The 8,281-nt window shown below is 28.6% G+C and overlaps 1 long non-coding RNA gene across 1 annotated transcript; it reads left to right on the top strand.

The window, feature by feature from the left end:
• Positions 1-5,614: 5,614 nt before the first annotated feature.
• LOC132045799 (uncharacterized) lies at positions 5,615-7,985 on the top strand. Its single transcript, XR_009412528.1, has 3 exons — positions 5,615-5,983; positions 6,015-6,350; positions 7,284-7,985. It is a non-coding gene; the product is annotated as an uncharacterized LOC132045799 (long non-coding RNA).
• The last annotated feature ends 296 nt before the right edge of the window (positions 7,986-8,281 follow it).

Here is an 8,281-nt window from a genome sequence, read left to right as displayed (position 1 = left end):
CGTGTATTGCAACAGAAAATTGATCAACTTTTTAACTTTCATTCTAGTTGGGCTAGGCGTAGAGAAGTAGATTATGCTAGGCGTTTCTCTTTACTTTTCTTGAAATAAATACCAAAGAAAATGTGAATAACACATGTTTTCTGCAAGATTAATGACACAAGTAAGAAGCCAACTTAGTTTTTATACACACTAAATCCAATTTGAGCTATATTTTGATAGTAGTATTTTAACCCCATTTTAATTGTTCTTAGTTGATTAGTTGTTCAACTCACCAAAACATGCCTAGTTGATGATTTTTGGTTGATGGGGAGTTGAAAGGAAGAATCGAGGATAAATTAAAAGTATTTTGGCTGAGGTATACCGCAGTAGCTGATGATGATCACCTGTAATGTTGCGCACATCTAATTTTCCATTTTTAATAAAGTAATAGGACAACCACACAAAATATACACTACTAAAAAAACAAACGGTATTTTTTGTTGTGTTATCATTTGATCCTCACTTTTAGTCGAAAAAATCAACCTCGTGTGGTCAAAATTTCCAGATTTTTTAAATTTTTTTTAGGATTTCGACCACACGGATTGATTTTTAATGGGAAAAATAATTTTATGATTTTTGATGTGGATCGAAATTTTTAAGAGGCTACAATAATAAATGAGAAAAAAATCATTTTACACAAAAATAAATTATGTAAATATAAAACAATTAATTAAAAATAAAAATAAAATCAAATTTCTACCATTTGAGGTCGAAATAATTAAGTCAAATTTGGTCAATACTTTGACTGTTATTTCTTCTAGTGCAATCTGGTTCAGTAAAAAATTAAGCCCACACTAAAAGTGTATATTTCATCTAGCTCCCCCCAAAACTTTCTAGACTCATCTCCCTCAAAATTTACCCTCCGTCTAACTCATCTCCCTCAAAATTCCCACCACCCCACCATTATCACCGCCACCCACTCCCGCGTAAAGTTCTGTCAATACAAGTAGTTGGAAGTTGTTTTCAAACCACCGATTACCCCCTGCCTCTCCTCGAACAATGAGCTAGGTTAATCTTTTTTTTTTTTTTTTTTTTTTTGGGTTTTCAATCTCATTTTCTCATTATTAGTTGCATTACTTTGTATAGTTGTAGTTTAATTAGTAGATTTGTTAACTTTATTGATTGTTCAATGTTTGTTTTAGGGTTTATAATGTTAACTTTATTTTATTTTTGAATTGAAATTGAATGAAATAATGAAATTGAATGTTGTTGTTGTTGTAGTATTCAAAATTGAAATTCCAATTAATTTGGTTTAAAGATAGCATTTGTGTTTAAAGAATGCATTTGTAGCTATTTTGTTAAAATTTTACTAAGTGTAAATTGAAATTGAAATCTGAATACGAGATTAATGACCAATTTCAATGCTCCTTTCCTTTCATGTTGAGACGTTATGAATGAGTTTACATTTGTTTTAACTACTGGTTTGGAGGGGTTGACACGTGTTCTCTGCGTAAATTCATGGATAATGTATAAGTTTATATAAATGATTAACTCTTATGTAGAGTGACTTATTTGTCGAGGTTGAGGACTGATAAGATATTGAGGTTGAAAGCAGATTAAACCTATACGGATAACAATCCATGTTTAATCAGATACATGCGATTTCATTTTTTTTTTTTTTTTTACATATTTTGATTTCATGAGGTATAAATATATGATGAAGCATTTCTCACATAATTCTTTATAGATGATATTCTGCAATTGTATGTTCTTTTCATTTGTTTCGATTGCTCTTGTTATGATCGGGATTCTTATTATTGACATTGATATTCCTCTTGAAAGTGTAACGTAAAATCAACCATGTGAGCGGATATTTCGAGATAAATTTGTTGCTTTTTGAATTGTTAGGTTGATTAGCATACTGTTGACATTAATGGTGAATCTTACAAAATTCATTAGTTAGACAAGAAATAAAGAAATATATTTTAATTTCAATTCATAAAATATGACATATTAAGTACGTAAGTTTGTTGGCATAATACCTTTATAAATTGAGACACTTACACCACGGCACACTATTGACATGAATGGTGAATATTACAAAACTCATTATTTAGAGAAGAAATAAAAAACTTTAGCATAATTTCAATTCATAAAAAATGACATATAAGTACATAAGTTTGTTGGTGTAATACCTTTGTAAATTTAGACTCTTGCACTACATCATTCAAACATTAGTCTGTCCTCTTTCTATTTTCAAGAATTTCACCTTTGTTTTCAGCAAATTTCTCCATAAAATAACAAATGTATAATAATACCTCTATTTTAAAATTATAAATAATATATAGTACATTAACTTAATTATGTAATACATCTAATGATTATTAGTCATGCAAATTTGTGTAAATTTAACTTACCTTGCATTTGTTACTATTACATGTGTGTTCTCCTCCTCTTTCTTTCTCCAATAAGTGATTTCATTGTTAGTAACATACAAATTAACCTTCCAGAAAATATGAGATTGAATTAATGATATGTAATAAGTAATCATGTAGGAACATAATTCAGAAATTCATATAAAGAATTAAGTCGGGCCAAAATGGGTTATTTTTCTGACAAAGAGCCCAAAATATGGGTCACTCTTTTTTATAACCAACGAAATACCCAAAGCATTTCTTGTTCATGGCGCTTTTTTTCAACCAATTTTTTTTTTTTTTTTTTTTTGCATTTCGTGATGCTATTCACGAAATAGCATTAAATTTTTTATTTTTTTTAATTTGGTTCATACAAAAATTAAAAAAAAACAATTGTCCTATTTCGTTGGTAGTCCAACGAAATAGGATAAATTTTTTATTTCTGTTTTTTGTATAAACGAAATAATTTTTTTTTTATTTCCGTTTATACAAAAACGAAATAGGAAAATATAATAATTTTTTTTTTTTGTATTTCGTGATACTACTAACGAAATAGTATTTGGCTCATACAAAAAAGGAGCAAACAAAACGACTCAATAAAAAATCAAATGAACCAAAATACCCCAACAAAAAAAGAGTTACAAAACTACCTTCATGACGATGAAATCTCGCGCTAAAGAATTTTTTTTTTTTTTGCATGGCAAGATAAAATCGCGCTATAGCTCTTACTGGAAAAAAAAATTTGGTAAACTTTTTTTTTTTTTGTTTGAAAAAAACTTAGTGTTTTATTCATACTTTGACCAACGATTAGTCGTGTGTCAAGACTCCGAAACGTCAATATTTTATATAGAACACGATATTTTTTTCTCGCGTACAATAATGTAGGCCCAATACATCAAGGATACATAGACGTTCGGATAGTATTTTAGGAGTTGAAAAGGTGCCCGAAGTAAGTTTTGTTTGAGTATTTGTAGCTATTTTAGTCAACTTTATATGTCGAGAAAATTAGTCGGCTTTATTTTCAAAAATTGAAACCGAAGGAAATTGACATTCACAACTACATTACCCCGAGATTTTTACGTTGAAATCTATTGCGTATCATCATCTTATAAGTAAATAAAACTGAAAATTTCACGCCAATTTGGGGAAAATTGAAAATTGAATGGGATAAAGGTGTTTTTTTAAAAATCGGCTGCAAACCGCTCTTGCGGCTTTTTGTCCGCATAGATCTGGCGAAAAAAAAATACGCAAGTTAAAAAAAAAACGATAAATCGACGTCAGAGCGCAAAGTTATGACCATCTAAAGTTTGACCACTTTACAACTAGTTTTTCACCTTATATTTTTTAGAATTAGATTTATATTCAAAATAAAGTTATGTCTTGATTAAAAAATAACAAGCTTAAATCAAAACCTTAAAAAATAAAACACTTAAACCTTAAACAAAATTTACTTCGGGTACCTTTTCAATCCCTAAAATGACTATCGAGCGTCTATGAATCCTTGATGTACGCCTACATTATTGTGTACAGCAAAAAAAAATATCGGTTCATATAAAATTATATTTTCCTATTTCGTTTTTATATAAACGAAATAAAAAAAAAATATTTCGTTTATAAAAAAACGAAATTAAAAAAATTAAATATTTTTGTCCTATTTCGTTGGACTACCAACGAAATAGGACAATTTTTTTTTTTTTAATTTCGTTTTTGTTATGAGCCAAATAAAAAAATAAAAAAAAATTTAATGCTATTTAGATTAAACATTTCTACGAAATGCAATCAAATTAAAAAAAATTATTATATTTCCCTATTTCATTTTTGTATAAACGAAATAAAAAAAAAATTATTTAGTTTACACAAAAAACGAAATTAAAAAAAAATTGTTTCCTTTATACAAAAATGAAATAGGGAAATATAATAATTTTTTTAATTTGATTGCATTTCGTGAAATGCTTAATTAAATAGCATTAAATTTTTTTTTTAATTTGATAACAAAGATTAACAACAACGAAATAGGACAAAAATATTTATTTTTTTAATTTCGTTTTTGTTAATGCTGTTATCAAATTAAAAAAAAAAAATTTAATGCTATTTCGTGAATAGCATCACGAAATGCAAAAAAAAAAAATTTTTGGTTGAAAAAAAAACTGCCATGAACAGTAAATGCTGGGTATTTCGTTGGATAACCAACGAAATACCCATTGTGGTATAAAAAAAAAAGAGCAGCCCATTTTGGGCTCTTTGCTGTAAAAATAACCCATTTTGGCTCCGGACTCAAGAATTACCAAAAGATAGTATCATCACTTAAATTTTTTCCGCCTCTTCCACCGATACAAAATCGTTCAACGTGGAGTAGGAGGATAATGTAAATCAACATTACCTTGAGATTTTAGCAATGGAATTATAAAGATCCCAGATTTTTTAGACAGTATCTGTTTATTCTAAGTTAATATTGTTTCAACATCAAAAGCCAGAAAGTCTAATAAAATGATGTCAAAGCATCCTCTTACTCTAATATCAGAAGATGATGAGTCATGAGCTTAACATAAAATAATAGTCTATTTTATATTTTTTGGGGTTATAGCGCGATCAAATTCGATTAAAGTAATTAAAATGCATGTGATATTACTTTCAAGAAAATGGTGTTCGAAGCTTACATTTATAAACTATTTTGTGGAGTGAATAGCCGCCAAATGAATAGGAGCTATCTTGGAAATATCCGCGTCTGCTCTCCTATCTAAAATTAATGTAAGATAATTTGGATAAATGTGATAAATTTATTCTTAATACGGAAGAAACAAAGAAAGGAAAAATAAACAATCATTACCACAAAGTGGAAAAAAGAATTAACACAAAGAAATTCAAGTAGCCGGAGCTTAACAATTGGAGTAGTCAAGTTAATTGATAAACAATTATATTCAAATACACACTATAAATTTTATACAGATTCGTAACTAAACAAAATGTAGTATGTCTTGAATTGAACAATGCAAAACATATAATTTAGAGCAAATTTATATCTTATAAATGACTACTTGGGCAAAAATACTAAAGATAATGGAGAAATAGAGATATTTGTGCCCAGAAAAAATCAAACTCAATTATTTTTAAATCATCTCCAATTTATAGCGATTTTGCATTAATATGTCATTTCAATAAAAAAAATGTTGATTTTTTTTTAAACCAATTAAGATACTCATATCATAAAATTAATCTATATCTATATCTATATATAGTATAAAGCTAGGCATAGACAATCCTATGTGGCACCTCTCTATGGCCTCCATTGGCATTTATCTTTTTTCTCAATTTTTTGACATTTTCCTCTTCATTTCTCTATTTAATTAAATAAAATTAAAGGTTTCATCTCTCCACCCATAAGAAAGATTCACTCACTATTTAATAGCTTTATATTTGCCATCACTTGCCACCAATAATTACACCTATTCAAAATATTAAAATCATATAAAACAGTCAATTAAATAAAAAATCGTTATAGAAACCCAAAAGTCACACCACTTCAATATAATTTAAGGGTTGTCCGTGGAAAGCATGCAGTTGCTCGTCTCCCATTTCTATTTTGGGGTCAGGTATGAAATTATCATATGAATATGTGAATAGGCCAATTCCTAATGATGAATGATCTGTAAAGATAGAGTTTAGTCTTAAAATCTTGACCAAATCAAGTGAATTGAGCACTTCCAACTACTCCACACTCACGGTGAGAAGATTTTGCTTTCTTTTCGTATTGAATTATTAACAAAATATTAACCTCTCATCAATCTGGTAGGTTAAGTTACTTTTGCTTTTAATTTGATTTTCTGTTTTGGATAACTTCTGTTTGTTTTTATTTTGTCAGTAGATCAGACATAGAACAAGTATTTAAAGGTAATGTTCTTTGTTGCTATTTAAAAAAAAAAAAAAAAAAAACTCAGTACTGAATACAGACAACAGTAGGTAGGGGTGTACGTGGACCGGGTTGGTTCGGATTTTTTAAACACCAAACCAAACCAAACCAATTGCGTCGGGTTTTAAAATTTATACACCAAACCAAACCAATAAAATTCGGGTTTTTCAACCTCGGGTTTTCTCGGGTTGTTCGGTTTTCTCGGATTTTTTGGGTTTTTTTTTTCGGAATAGTCTTGATACAAAACATATAACTTTTACTTTAAATATTTCTTTAGTCCTAGTAAGATACAATTATATAATTAAGGTGTTTCTTAAGAAAATAACACAAAATGTGAGAAGAGTGATGACATTGTATTAAAATATTCCACAAAAGCTAATATAATCGGTTAAAATAAATATTGCTAATTAACAAGCCATAAAAGAAAATGACCATAATCTAAAAATACTAAGTCATGCTAAAATAAGTATTAATTATATGACAAAGAAAAAAAAACTTAAGTTATGTATTTTTACTCTCTAAATCAATTATGCAAAACTAAAGAATAGATATCCAACATTATTGTCATTTCTAGTGGTAAATTGAATTTCTTTTGTTAGGATTAGTGTTGAGTTGGTTTGGTTTTGGATTTGAGTTACTAACATTCATAGGATATAAAACTTATTGACATTCAAAATTCTAAGTTCAAGCTTGAATAATATGATAATAGATAAAAAAAATTACGAAAAAATTTAAGAAATATTTATAAATTACTTTACAAATAAATATTTTTATGTATAAATATTTTTAAAATTGAATACATGTAATGTCGGGTTGGTTTGGTTGGTTTGACTTTTTTAGTTAAAACCAAACCAAACCAATTATGGTCGGGTTTTCTTTTCCAACACCAAACCAAGTCAAACCAAACCACTAGTCGGGTTTTTTCTCGGTTTGACTCGGTTTATCGGTTTGGTGCGATTTGTCAGACATACCCCTAACAGTAGGTAACATGCTAAAAGAGTTACTATATGATGTTAATTTATAACTTTGAATTGTATGATTTGGACAACGACAATTATGGATTAGCAATAATATTTCTAACATGATTTTTCTTTTCCTTTTTTTTTTCACTTCTAGCAGACTTTTCCTTTCGCTCCTTGATCTTTTGCTTTGCATTTTATTTTTGGAGCTGGCAGTTCCGTCTAACTGATCTCTGTGGATCTGAAAATGTGCAATAGATTATTTATAACTCTAAGCTCTCCTTGATAGTACTCCATATTCACACAGTTACAATTCAAAAAAAAAAAAATTAATGATGATGTTTTAGAAATGTAATCTTGCGACTAATCTCACTTCTTTTTTCCTACAAACTAATTTAAATAATGCTGAAAGATTAGTGGCCTGACTAACAGTCAAGGTTCTATTTGTTACTGATCTATTCCATTAATATGAAGTATTTTTCTATTCTCCTTGCGTGTGCAAATTGTAAGAAAACTCATGAATTTTGAAGAAAAAAATCACCTTACTACAGGCTGGGCTGTCAACAGGGTTGCCAACTCTGTACAACATATTTCTTCTTGGTTGAGATGTGATGGATATTATTTTCTGTTCTCTTCTTTGATTCATTTTCAGGAGAGATTTTGTAGTAATATTACATTCCAATTTCCCTGGCACAATAATAGAAGTACATTACTCTGCTTTTCATACTTACCTGAATGGTTTTTCCTTTTCTATTTTAGTTTTTTAATTTTCTTCTTAACATTAATTAGACTTTTATCCTCCCAGGATTGATGTCGATAATAACTTACTTAATGGATTCCTTTAGTTTTCTTATTAGGCATTACTATAGGAGTTATTGGCAATTACTATAAGTGTTATTGTCGGGTGACCTAATGTAATTTTTCTGAAAATTTTGGGGTCAAAAAAGAATTGTAATGGTATCAGAACTTGAAGGGAATGGCCTGTTACTACCGTTTATTCAGTTTGAATTTTTAAGGCCTTA

The sequence above is a fragment of the Lycium ferocissimum genome, unplaced genomic scaffold (assembly GCF_029784015.1).
Source record: "Lycium ferocissimum isolate CSIRO_LF1 unplaced genomic scaffold, AGI_CSIRO_Lferr_CH_V1 ctg797, whole genome shotgun sequence".
Taxonomy (NCBI): domain Eukaryota; kingdom Viridiplantae; phylum Streptophyta; class Magnoliopsida; order Solanales; family Solanaceae; genus Lycium; species Lycium ferocissimum.
Note: the sequence above shows the minus strand (reverse complement) of the source record. Positions and strands in the feature narration are given on the sequence as shown.